We start from the raw sequence: 14,576 nt of genomic DNA, 5'->3' as shown, positions 1-14,576 counted from the left end.
TGGCATCATTAAACCACTGAACTGAGAACGGGACCCCCGTTGAAGGAATCAGAGAAAGGACTGGAAGAGCTTGAAGAACAACAATGCCAACCAACCAGAGCTTCCAGGGACTAAGCCACTACCTAAAGACTATACATGGACTGACCCTGGACTCTGACCTCATAGGTAGCAATGAATAGCCTAGTAAGATCACCAGTGGAAGGGGAAGCCCTTGGTCCTGCCAAGACTGAACCCCCAGTGAACGTGATTGTTGGGGGGAGGCCGGTAATGGGGGGAGGATGGGGAGGGAAACACCCATAGAGAAGGGGAGGGGGGCTAGGGGATGTTGCCCTGGAAACCAGGAAGGGGACTAACAATCGAAATGTAAATAAGAAATAGTCAAGTTAATAAAGATAAAAAAAATAAAAAAATAGGGTAGAGATCAGGCTGTAAGAGGGACCTCAATACTGTTGTCTAGCTAAATTGGCATAGTAGAAAACTGCCTTCTAAATATTTATGTCTATATTCATAGATAAATACTGGGGGTTGGGGATTTAGCTCAGTGGTAGAGCGCTTGCCTAGCAAGTGCAAGGCCCTGGGTTCGGTCCTCAGCTCCGAAAAACAACAACAACAACAACAACAAAAAAAGCCAAAGTGCTTCATAGATAAATGCTACGCTATGCTTTAATCACAGAAGCCTTTTCCCAGTGAATGGTGGTGAATGAAGAGACTCGTGGCATAGGGAACATTGCAGAAGAGTGGGGAGAAGAAATGTAAGTGGCAAAAGAAGCAGTGTAAAATGGCATCCTGTGGGCAAGATGCAGCTGTTTGAGATCACAAGCTCACAGCAATTCCGGATGACTGTAGGCATGATGGAAGAGACTCAGTGGAGCATTACTTCCCACTGCTGACCTATTTGCTGATAAATTCAGGGAAAGGGGTGGTCATTCCATGTAGTTGTGTGTCCACTGTTGACCCCACCAGGCTCCAAGAGACACTTTCAATCCAATGGCCACACAGATGGCCCTGATTAAACTAAAGGAGTCACTAGACAAAATCCAAACTCATGAATCTGTGGAAAGGAGTGGCAGAGATGAGGAGGGGCATCATAGGAATGAGAAGGAGCTGACAGGATTGTGGGAACGGACTCAGAATGAATGCGCAGAGAAAAACAGTTGGTTCCAATATAAATTGCAGGGTATAAATGCTAATTCCATGTGTCAGCTTGCCTTAATCATAGGTGCTTCTTATTCCTGCTACCTAGAGACCTTACTTCTAGAGGAATGAGTTCTTCCACCATTCCATTGCCCTACTTGTGAAAAAATGGTACCCAGCCACTTTGGGTTTCTTGTGCTTGAGTTAACAGGCAAGGAAGGAAACTCTGGTGTGGGCTGGAGTGACTGATTCTGACCACTAAAGGGAGGTAAGTAAATGTATTCTGGAGTACAGGGATCCCTCAGAGAATTTCTAAGTGTTTCCACGACTCATGACCAAGATCAATGGAAAACTACAACAGCTTAATTCAGACAGGACTACCAATGGCCCACGCCCTTCAGAAATGAAGGTTTGAATTGCTCTGGGTAAAGAATTGTGAGCAGTTGAAAGGATGGGTAGGAAAAGGAAGGTAATTATGAATACTACATATAACCAGGAGTTTATCTACAAAAACAAGGCTTATAATCATCACTTCCTCCTTATTGTGATAGGAGTATTCATTATCTATGAATCAAGTATCTTTGTTTTCTTCCCTCTCTTATCCTTATCATTACTATTAGCTGCATTAATTTTATATCAGCATTTGTTATTAGATATTAAGAATAGGAAACAGGGACTGGAGAGATGGCTCAGTGGCTAGAGAGCACTGGCTGCTCTTCCAGAGGACCTGGATTTAGTTCCCAGCATCCACATGGCAACTGACAATTGTCTATAATTCCAGTTCCAGGGGATCTGACCTCCTCCTGTACATGGTGCACAGACATGAACGCATGCAAAACATCTGTGCACATAAAATGTAATAAAACGACTTTCTATAAAAAGAGAAAAACAATTGAGAACCTCCCCTTTTTATAATAGAATAGTTAGGACATGATAAAACAGTGACCAGAGCAGCTTAGGGAGAGAAAGAAAGCCAGGACAGGAGTTCATGCAGGAACCTGGAGGAAGGAACTGAAGCAGAGACCATGGAGGACATTGCTTACTGATTTGCTCCTGTGCTCACATTCATCTACCTGGATTATACAGCTGAGGCTGTACAGGAAGAGCACTGCCTTCAGTGAGCTGGGCCTCCTACATGAATTAGCAATTAAGAGAATGCCCCACAGACATGCCCACAAATCACTTTGCTAGAGGTTCCCTCTGCCATGCTTGATAACCAAGATTAGCCATCACAAGTGGTTAGGTCATTAATGTCCTTGTCTTTTTTTTTTTTTTTTTTTTTTGGTGGAGGTAGAAGTTTTGGCCTTATTATGTAGTACAAACTAGTCTTAAACTCTCTATTCTTCTGCTTTAGTCTCCCAGGTGCTAGGATTACAGGTGTGTGCATCCACACCCATTTTATTTTATTTTATTTTTGGTTTTTCAAGATTGGGTCTCTCTGTGTAACCCTGGCTGTCCTAGAACTTTCTCTGCATAGACCAAAGTGGTCTCAAACTCACAGAGATCTGCTTGCTTCTGACTCCCGAGTGCTGAGATTAAAGGTGTGTGCCACCACCATCTGGTGCATCTAATTCTTATTATCTTCCTTTTTTTTTGAATATTACATATTGGTTTAAGGTGATGTGTATGGGTGTCAAGTTGCTAATGGACAGACTTGTGATGGTTGGCTTTGTGTATTAACTTGATTGGTGCAATAGGATGCCCAAATATTTGGGCAAGTATTGTTTTTAGTGTTATGGTAACAGACTCTATTAAAGGGAGTGCTGGGATAGATTAACAGTTAACTTAGCTCATTGCAATCTGTAATGGGTAGGCCTCATTTGATCAACCAGTTGAAGATCTGACTAGAAGAAAAAGATGAACCCTTCCCAAAGTGCAGAATACTTACATGACTGCTCTTGAATCTGGGCATTGTTTTTCATGCCTTTGGACTCACACTGAAACATTAACTTTTCCTAGAACTCAAGCCTGTCATTTTGAGTCTAGGACTTACATCCATGGTTATCTGGGGTCCCAGGCCTTCAAATGTAAGTTTCCAGTTTGCTGACTCAATCTCTTAGGGCTTTCCTCCCATTAATTGTGGTAGCCAGTTTCTTATTAAATTTCTCCCATTCTGTGTCTCTGTGGGTTTCTCTCTCTCTCTCTCTCTCTCTCTCTCTCTCTCTCTCTCTCTCTCTCTCTCTCTTTCCTCAAATGGCCCTAACTCTATGATGGTCCAATTTATTATTTTTCCACTATGGTATCAAAGTAATATGCTCTCAGTAGAAATTTTACTTGGAATTTTTAATTTTGACCTTTTTCTGGGCTAGCAATATGCAGTATAATCTTTCTCTTGCTAGGCATTAGTGAGCCAGCTGTAGCTTCCAGTCAGCCTTGTAACTGTGAGGGGAAATAATGTTCTAAGCACACTGTAATACTAAGCTGTGACATTTAGTAGGTGAGGTACATTAAATGCCTTTTGACCTATCTTATTTTCAAGTGATTCTAGGATGTAGCCCCATTGTAAGTTAAGAAGCATGCCTGTATTTATATGCGTATATTTATTCTGTTTGTCTGGAGAGCTCTGGTTAATACAGAGCTGAGCTAGGAGGAGAGCTATAACCTTCAATGAATGAAACTGAGGGGCTACGAAATTCTTAATTATATGGCCTACTATATAACAGTGGGAATTTGTGGCACACGCAGAGTACTACAATATCAGTAGAGAACCAAACAATTAGAATGTGGACTTTGGCTCTCTGCTCCCAAACCCCGTGGGAGAGAGACCTCACCGCCTGATCAGGTGGGCACTCCTGAGGCTGCAGAGCGGAGGAGACCACCAACACTGCCCACCCCTGCCCACATCCCTGGCCCAAGAGGCAACTGTATAAGGCCTCTGGGTTCCCGTAGGGGAGGGCCCAGGGGCGGCAGGACCCCTGCGCCTGAGACACCGCCGGAACCTGAAGGAAACAGACCGGATAAACAGTTCTCTGCACCCAAATCCCGTGGGAGGGAGAGCTAAACCTTCAGAGAGGCGGACACGCCTGGGAAACCAGAAGAGACTGCACTCTATGCACATCCAGACGCCAGAGGAAAACACCAAACGCCATCTGGAACCCTGGTGCACGGAGGCTCCCGGAAAGAGCGGCGCAGATCTTCCCGGTTGCTGCCACAGCGGAGAGGACTTAGGCAGTACCCCACGAGCAAACTTGAGCCTTGGAACCACAGGTAGGACCAACTTTTCCCCTGCAAGAAACCTGCCTGGTGAACTCAAGACACAGGCCCACAGGAACAGCTGAAGACCTGTAGAGAGGAAAAACTACACGCCCGAAAGCAGAACACTCTGTCCCCATAACTGGCTGAAAGAAAACAGGAAAACAGGTCTACAGCACTCCTGACACACAGGCTTATAGGACAGTCTAGCCACGGTCAGAAATAGCAGAACAAAGTAACACTAGAGATAATCTGATGGCGAGAGGCAAGCGCAGGAACCCAAGCAACAGAAACCAAGACTACATGGCATCATCGGAGCCCAATTCTCCCACCAAAGCAAACACGGAATATCCAAACACACCAGAAAAGCAAGATCTAGTTTCAAAATCATATTTGATCATGATGCTGGAGGACTTCAAGAAAGACATAAAGAACTCCCTTAGAGAACAAGTAGAAGCCTACAGAGAGGAATCGCAAAAATCCCTGAAAGAATTCCAGGAAAACACAACCAAACAGTTGAAGGAATTAAAAATGGAAATAGAAGCAATCAAGAAAGAACACATGGAAACAACCCTGGACATAGAAAATCAAAAGAAAAGACAAGGAGCTGTAGATACAAGCTTCACCAACAGAATACAAGAGATGGAAGAGAGAATCTCGGGAGCAGAAGATTCCATAGAAATCATTGACTCAACTGTCAAAGATAATGTAAAGCGGAAAAAGCTACTGGTCCAAAACATACAGGAAATCCAGGACTCAATGAGAAGATCAAACCTAAGGATAATAGGTATAGAAGAGAGTGAAGACTCCCAGCTCAAAGGACCAGTAAATATCTTCAACAAAATCATAGAAGAAAATTTCCCTAACCTAAAAAAAGAGATACCCATAGGCATACAAGAAGCCTACAGAACTCCAAATAGATTGGACCAGAAAAGAAACACCTCCCGTCACATAATTGTCAAAACACCAAACGCACAAAATAAAGAAAGAATATTAAAAGCAGTAAGGGAAAAAGGTCAAGTAACATATAAAGGCAGACCTATCAGAATCACACCAGACTTTTCGCCAGAAACTATGAAGGCCAGAAGATCCTGGACAGATGTCATACAGACCCTAAGAGAACACAAATGCCAGCCCACGTTACTGTATCCTGCAAAACTCTCAATTAACATACGTGGAAAAACCAAGATATTCCATGACAAAACCAAATTTACACAATATCTTTCTACAAATCCAGCACTACCAAGGATAATAAAGGGTAAAGCCCAACATAAGGAGGCAAGCTATACCCTAGAAGAAGCAAGAAACTAATCGTCTTGGCAACAAAACAAAGAGAATGAAAGCACACAAACATAACCTCACATCCAAATATGAATATAACAGGAAGCAATAATCACTATTCCTTAATATCTCTCAACATCAATGGCCTCAACTCCCCAATAAAAAGACATAGATTAACAAACTGGATACGCAACGAGGACCCTGCATTCTGCTGCCTACAGGAAACACACCTCAGAGACAAAGACAGACACTACCTCAGAGTGAAAGGCTGGAAAACAACTTTCCAAGCAAATGGTCAGAAGAAGCAAGCTGGAGTAGCCATTCTAATATCAAATAAAATCAATTTTCAATTAAAAGTCATCAAAAAAGATAAGGAAGGACACTTCATATTCATCAAAGGAAAAATCCACCAAGATGAACTCTCAATCCTCATCTTTGATTGGTTTATATACAAGTGTGCAATTTCTAGGCTTGAAAGTAAAATGATGCTATCTGGTGCTGGATGGAGGAGCCTTATTTTTTATTATGGCAGCTTGCTATTTTTGTAACATGGTGATTTGGTTGAACACAATAAAGTACAGTAGTAACTGATCTCCCCCTCTTCCTGGATGAGTGAGGAGATGATTAAATGTTGATGTCAGCATCCATGAGCATATTCAGATGAGCTTCTGCTTCTGTTGAAAAGGATGCTGTGTTTGATTGTGGTCCGAAGCTTTGAAGCACTACTTGGCATCTCCTTCCTTGGAGGTCTCACTGTTTTAACATAACAGATTTGATAGCTTGTTGGTAAGGTGAGGTCCAGCTTGTCTCCACTAGGTCATCTTCATGTGAATCCGGTGGTTATACGGTTTTGTTCTAGGGATATTTCATTTTTTTAATAACGGTTTTAGCTGACATTCATGGAGAGAATGAACCCTTAGAAGTGTGCCACTAGTGAAAGGAAATCCTGTCTAGAGTATGTTTCTTTACAAAGCTGTGTCACACCATCCTTTGGGCCCTCTGCTGGAAAAGTAGAATCAAGTCTCAAATAATGCCTTTTAAATTGTATCCTCTAGTATTATAGATGTAGGACAGTACTGTATCATACCTCTGTGGATGTAAAATAGCTTGTACCTGCTTTATGATACGTAGTAGTGACCATGCTTTATCAGAGCTGTTTTTAATGATGTTGCTCAGAATGTTTTCTTTCCAGATGATGATTGAGAAGCTAATTTAAAAAAAAATGGTGCCAGGTACCACAAGAGTAACAGAACTGTGCTGTTTTCTCGGGTTTTTTTTTTTTTTACTTTTTTTTTTTAATGGAGTGTGCTGGATGTCTCTACAGTTTTGTTCAGATGACTGCAGAACCTGGAAAAGCTGTTGCTGCTGTTGATGCATAACACACTGCTATTATTGGTCTTTTTATATAAATATAAATATATATATACAGATATATAATTTGAATTTTTTGAAACTTTACCTGTGCTGTCAACTTTCGAAAAAAGTATCCCCGTTTACTGTGTTGAGTTGGCACTGTACAGAAATTAACAGCCATATTGGTCTAGAAATGTTGAACTTAAGTTTTTTCCATTTGTACAGGGGTAACACACTGTATTAAATATGTAAGGTCTTATATACGTGGGTTTGATTACAAAAACTAATAAAGTATTCTCTAAATTAAAAAAAAAAAAAAGAATGTGGACTTTGAGTCCATAATCGGTGAAACCATCAAACACTGCACAATGGGATTGGAGAGATAGCTCTCTTGATAAAGCACCTGCCACAGAAACATGGGGACCTGAGTTTGGATCCCTAGCACTCACTATAGGCTGAGCATGGACTCCATGATCTCAGTGCTGGAGGTTGAGAGATAGCGATTGGAGGATCTGTGGGGCTGATTGGCCAGTCATCCTAGTCAGTCAATGAGTTCCGGTTCCAGTGAGAGATCCTGTCTCAATAAGATGGAGAACAATTAAGGAAAACACATGATATCAATATGTGCTTTTTCCACGTGTGCAAATGTGCACATACAACAGACACACACACAGACCCATGAAAAACACGTACACGCAGGAGCAAGTACATTTTTTTAAAAGAGGCTGAACAAGGGAGGTGTAGCACAGTGTGGCAGTGACTCAAGAATAAAATCCTCAAAAGGAGGAATCTGGAATCTAATTAAGAGGTTTTATCTGGGGCTGGAGGGATACTTCAATGGTTAAGAGCACTGACTGTGGGGTTGGGGATTTAGCTCAGTGGCAGAGCGCTTGCCTAGGAAGTGCAAGGCCCTGAGTTCGGTCCCCAGCTCCGAAAAAAAGAACCAAAAAAAAAAAAAAAAAAAAAAAAAAAGCACTGACTGTTCTTCCAGAGGTCCTGAGTTCAAATCCCACAACCACATGGTGGCTCACAACCATCAGTAATGGGATCTGATGCCCTCTTCTGGTGTGTCTTGAAACAATGGCAGTGCACTTACATAAAACAAGCGAATCTTTAAAAAAAGAGGTTTTGTTTGGAATTAGAGAGATAGTGCAGCAATCTATCAAGAGTACTTGTTCCTCTTCTAGAGGACCTGAGTCCAGTGACCTCACAAGACTGTTAAGTCCAGTGCCCTTTCCTGGCCTTCACCCTTTTATGGACTCTGTGGGCACTGCATACAGAGCTGTCTGACTTCCCTAGGAGGGAAGGAGCATGGTTCAGTGGGGGGTGGGGTGGGCGGGGGAACCATACATAAAGTACCAGAAGGCCTCAGTTTTTAGAATCACTGGAGGGAAAAAAAAAGAATGGCAATGGTTTGAGAGACCAGTATTGTAAAAAAAAAAAAAAAAAAAAAAAAAAAAAAAGAACGTCTATGTTCCCATTGGTACAACAAAGTGACTCCTAACCTTCAGAGATGTTGTGAATATAGGGGTTTTATGTGAATGAATGAATGAATGAATGAATGAATGAATGAACATTGTGTTCTAGAAGAGAAAATCTCAGAATGCAGATTAGAAAAAATTTTGTTTCCATGTGTGAGGAAGTAACAGAGACTAGATTACTCTATTGCCTTAAACAACTAAAAAAACTAGATAGTATACGTGAAACAGATCTGAGGCCACAGGAAGTGTGCTATTGTGCTCCCAGGGAGAATGAATCATGATGGTCTGGAGGGCTTCCAGAACTGGCGCAGGGAGGTTGTGATGATTAATCCTGGCTGTCAACCTTACTGCAGTGAGAGGCACCTTGAAAATTTGTAAAGTAAACTTCTGGCTGTTTCCTGAGTCATTGGCATATGGGTCAGTGAAACAGAGTCAGGAAAACCTGCCCTGACTGTGGGAGGTACTGTCCAAACAAAAGTGAGAAGGAGGGAGGCATAGTGGTACACACCTTTAACTCTCCTAGCACTAGGGAGGTGGAAGCAGGAGGTTCACTGTAAGTGAGGTCAGCTTGTTTATAGAGTGAGACCTGAGGTCAAATGGTCCATATAGTGAGACCGTCTCATGGCGACAGATTCTTTCAGGGGAGGTCATTGTCTTCAGTTGTGCACTTACTGGTGAGACCACCAGGCTCCATATACATGGTCACACAGATGGCCCTGGATATACAAAGCAGGTCACAAAACATTAAAAAGGAGAAAAAAAGAGAGACCTGGGTGTAGGAAAGGGAATTGTATTGAGGAGGAGGGTTGACAAGGGTAAGAGGGAGAAGAGAGTGAGGGTGAGAGGAATCAGAATACATTGTATACATTTCAGATATTATCAAAGAATAAATGTAATTAATAACATCAACAACAGCATACTTTGTAAAGGTGCAAGGAGACACATGCATAATCATGTCCTAGACCTTGCTTGAGTGGACACATCTTATTGTTGCTGCCACCACCACCTCCCATAGAGATCAGGCTCAAATGATTCAGTCTCGGAATGGAGAGTTGGCTGCAGAAAACAAAAACAACAACGAAACAAAACTACCCCCAGAGCAAAACCAAATGAAAAATTAAATGTGAAAAATCCAGCACCAAAAAGGTAGTATTCATGTCTGATATCCAAGAAAACTTATCACGCATGTGGCTAGGGTATGGGGAACTCAGTGGCAGGGCATTTGCAAGGTCAGGCTGGTGAGATGATGGTTCAGCAGGTGAAGTTCCTGGCCTCAAGCCAGATCACTTGAGTTTACTCTCTGGGGCCTACATGGTGGAAAGAGAGAACTGACTCTTGGCACATACACAGGTAAATAACTATTTTAATAAAAAAAATTTAAAAGGCTGTAGGTCCAATTTTCAGAACAACAAATAATGATAATTATTATTAATAATAAAAGATAAACTATAGTGCAAAGGAAAATTCCAAGGCATGCAAAAAAAGCAGAAAAAGTTAAGCATAGGAAAATGACCTAGATGATAGAATAGGAAGAAAAAGGACATTATGCTATTATTAATATATGTCATAGCCAGGAGTGGTGGTAGATACCTTTAGTCCTAGCACTTACGAGGCAGAGACAGGCAGATCTCAGAGTTCCAGGCCAGCAAGGGCTACATAGTAAGGATCTTGTCTCAAAATATATGTCATATATTCAAGAATGTGCTGAAAAATACAAACGTGGTCAAAATAACAACACTCAAGGGAAACTCTCCCACACAGGGCTTTGCCCCTTCTCTACTTATGGCTGAGACTCAGTCTTTATTGGAGACAATGTGGCTATGTTACATCAAATGGTAGAACTTGCTGGAAAGCTGCCCTTAGGAACTTTGTAGAAAGCCACTCTCTAGGATGCTAAAGAAAGCAATTCAAGGGAGTTTTATTAGTTAGGTTTTTTTCTTTCCTGTAATGACCTTCCTGAGGTAGACTAATGTAGTTTAAAAAAGATAAACTTGGGCTGGAGAGATGGCTCAGTGGTTAAGAGCACCAACTGCTCTTCCAGAGGTCCTGAGTTCAATTCCCAGCAACCACATGGTGGCTCACAACCATCTGTAATGGAAACCGATGCCCTCTTCTGGTGTGCCAGAAGACAGCTACAGTGTACTCATACAAAATAAATAAATAAATCTTCAAAAAAAAGATAAGCTTAATGGCTACAGAGAGGGCTCAGCAGTCCTGAATATTGTCCACTCTTGCAGAGGACCTGGGTTCTGTTCTTAGCAACTGCACTAAGTGGTTCACAACTCCTTGTGACTCTGTTTCCAGAGGAACTGACACCTTCTTCTGGCTCCAAAGGCACCTGCACATATGTGGGGCACATACATACAGGCAAGTGCGCACGCGCACGCACGCACACACGTGCACACACACACATGCACACACACACACACAGAGACACACACACACGAAAATAAATAAGCCCTTTTTAAGGCTTATGTAGCTCACATATTTGAAGGTGAAAATCTGGACAACATAGGACAGACTCCAGTAAGGATTCTCTTTGGTGATATCACCTCATGGTGACTGTGAAGGCAAGAAAATATGTAGAAGCAAGCCATCACATTGCTAGATAATAAAATGGAAAGAGCAGGGTTTCCCAAGCCTTTCTAATGGCACCCCATCGATTAACCTTAGAATTTCCCACAATATAACTTTTCTTTGTTTTTTTTTTTTTTTTGCTTTTTGTTTTGTTTTGTTTTGTTTTGTTTTTTTTTTTTTGTCTTTGAGACAGATTCTCAAAGTGTAGCTTTAGTGGATCTGGAACTCATTATGTAGACGAGACCGGCCTTGATTTCATAAAACTTGCCTCCAGACTGCTAAAATAACCCCCCCTCTACTTTTTTTCTTTTTCACTATTTATGGGTGTTTTTGACTGTGTATGGACATATGTGTACCCTGTGCATGTCTGGTACCCAAAGAGGTCACAAAAGGGGACTTGCATCTCTTAGGACCAGAGTTACAGACAGTTGTGAGCCATCATGTGGGTGCTGGGAATTGAACCAGGATCCCCTGGAAGAGCAGCCAGTATGGCTTACAGGGTCTCAGTATGTGATTTAGGCTTCCTCCCCTGCCCCGGAACTGAGGACTGAACCCAGGGTCTTGCGCTTGCTAGGCAAGCGCTCTACCACTGAGCTAAATCCTCAACCCGTGACTTAGGCTTTCTAAGCACTGAGATAATATGTATATTCCACTATATCAAGCGGCCCGGGTGCAATACCTCACCGCTTCACAATACTAACTGCATCCTGGGTGGAGACTAAGCCCCCAACACACGAATCTTTGGAGGACACTCAAACCATAGCAGAAGGACTCTTAACTGGAGGCTTTCTGCCTCAACACTGCTGTGCCAGGGAAAGTTGCTGGCACCCAGTACTGCTAGCCATGCACTGCAAGAGCTGAGGAATGGAGAAGTTGTGAGTGCTTTAGTATCCAGGCAAACTGCTAAATAATTCAACTGCAACTCCAAATAGAAGTTGGCTACTGGGTGTTGCTGGAAACCATGCATCAGAAGGGATGGCTGGTGGTCGTGGGACCCCTAGCTCTTTCCTGCCTTCTCTTTCTCCCTCTCTTCCTTGCCTCTCCTTTCTAGTGCTGGGATCGGAACCATGGCATTCATTTCACATACTTAAGTGGGTGCTCTGGCACTGAGATAACATTTCCAGCCCTTTTATAAACATGATTTCTAGATTCGTTTATTTGTTTTATATGTATGAATGTTTTGCCTGCATGTATGTATGTGCAGTATATACCTGCCTGGTGGGTGCTCATGGAGTTCAGAAGAGGGTGTTGAATCTGCTAAAACTGGAGTTATGGATGCTTGTAAGACACCATATGGGTGCTTGGCACAGAACTCAGATCCTCTGCGAGAGTAGCAAGTGTTCTTAACTTCTGAGCCACCTCTCCAGGCTCCTTGGCTCCTCTTTTGGTGAAAATATCTCCATCCTTCCTTTCTCTTCCTCACCTCCCTCCCTTCCTAAATTGAACTCAGGAGGGTCGGTGCACTAGCTTTGAAACAGGCAATGTGAAATTGCCCCCTTTCAAGTAGACATTGGAAAAGTTGCAAGTGCTACAGGGCTCTTTAAGATGGCGCACAAGAAAGCAAATTCCTCCTTCAAGTTTCTTTCCACTGCCCTCTACTGGTGAGTCAGTGCCACCTGGCAAAGGAAAAAAAATATTTAAAACAATCAGACCCATTTTCACAGAGTAAACAAAAAAGGTTGAATTTGAAACCGCAGTGGGGAGGAGAGGGAAATCAGTCGGCAACCATCTACCTCTTTGGCTGACCAGCTCCTATGTACACACAACTGAGTTTGTGCTGTTAGAAACAGTGAATAGTCTGTGTTGCACAAAGGAACACACAAAGTGTAAGGACTTTGGCAAGACAATTCTTTTATCAAAAAGAGTGCACCCAAAACCAAATAGGGCTACGGACACATGGGCTAACATGGATCCCATGTTTTATCCCTGAAGTAGGTGGCAACTGCATCTCTCCCATAGGTGACAGTTTGACTTCACAAACTGATGCTATTGGCTGGTTGGAACAAAAAGAAAGGAGAAAGTTCAGGAAATATGAGTCTTTGCCAGACTAAGTAACTTGGATTTTTTAAAAACGTTTGAAACTATCCCCCCTGTTTGCTATAGCTGTTTTTTCTAACCTTATCCAGCATTTGTTGGCTGTGTGAAGTCTTTAGTAACAATAAATTATTGTTATAATGAAAGAAGGCGTAAGCATGGTTTAAGGTGGTCCCTGAAGCAAGCCATTGATCTTGCTCAACTTGAGGTTTTTTAACCCTGGTCAGAAATTCCCTTGAACAGAAGGAGTTTTGTCCTAACTGGCCTTTGCTGCTATTTTTTTCATTAATTAATTAATTTACTTTACATCCCCTTTACTACTATTTTAATATTTTCCCTTCTGAAAAGAGAACCCTAGAGGAGTTTAGGAATCAGATTAGGGTCCTCTGGCAAGAACTGCCAAGAGTACCAAGATTTTTTTTGGCTTTTCCTCAAGAAAGAACACAGTTACATTTCTTTGGGGTCTTTTTTACCCAACACTGCCTAGTCAATTTTCTACTTCCTGCTCTTATCATCCCTTTGTCTCTAAAGAGGTAACCCTAGCTGCCATTGTGGGATTTGGGCAGTGACCAATCTGACTTCTTCCAGTTGAATTTAGGGCTTTGGATGTGGTAGTTTGGAGGTAACCTTTCAGAGGGCCAGACTAAAAGATTCCACCTTTCAAATGTAGGAAAGGAAGTCCTTGACAAGTGTCTGCAAAGAGAGGTGAAGAAGTAAAAACAGGAGTCAGCCTAGTTAGGGAACCGGGAGAATCAGAAGAAGCCAGAAGAGAGGATATCCAAATTGAAGTCCATTAGAATCTCTTCATGGGCTCACAAGACTATCCATCTACTGAGCTCCTCCTTGTTTTTCTTTCGGCCTCCAAAGCTAAACTCAGAGGTGATCAAACCACCACCTTCTTCCATCATTTGGTAGCCATCAAAGTGGCTAGAATCAGCCTGTGGTCCTTTCCAGGTGGCTTCTACATGGGGAGAGACAACAAATGTTTTAATTTTAGGTCAAAACAAATCTGGGCCTATCTTTTTTGGTAGGTAGGTGTTGCAGTGAGCCCAGGGCTGACATCTTATATCTGGGTAGCACTTTTTCTTATTAAGCAGAAAATCACCAGTGAGGAATAGTTATCTTAAACAATATCTCATATGTATTCAAGTCTATTATCTGGGGAGTAGGATCACTTGGACTATTTTTAAAAGTCTACCAATTGTTTTAGTGTTTGGTTTTGCTTTCTTAAGACCATGTCTTAAATCACACGTTTCAAATGTCAAGGTCAGCTGAGGATCTGATCCTCAAAGGTCACTTGGCTTTCTTTTACTAGCTGTTCCATCTATGTGGAGATAAGTCAAAGTACTTGTTTGACCATGGCTTTGCCCTAAAGCATAGAGGAAAATTTTCCTGTGTTGACTTCATCTTTGTAGGCTGGACACTTGCTATAGTTCATCAGGTGAGGGTCTCTGAATGAGAGAACAGGTAGATTTCCATAGTTATAGTGGATGTTCAAAGCTGCCCCACAGTTCCCTGGGATCT

Source organism: Rattus norvegicus, chromosome X (assembly GCF_021556685.1).
Source record: "Rattus norvegicus strain SHRSP/BbbUtx chromosome X, alternate assembly SHRSP_T2T, whole genome shotgun sequence".
NCBI lineage: Eukaryota > Metazoa > Chordata > Mammalia > Rodentia > Muridae > Rattus > Rattus norvegicus.
The sequence above is the reverse complement of the archived record's forward strand: the minus strand, read 5'-3'. Positions refer to the sequence as shown.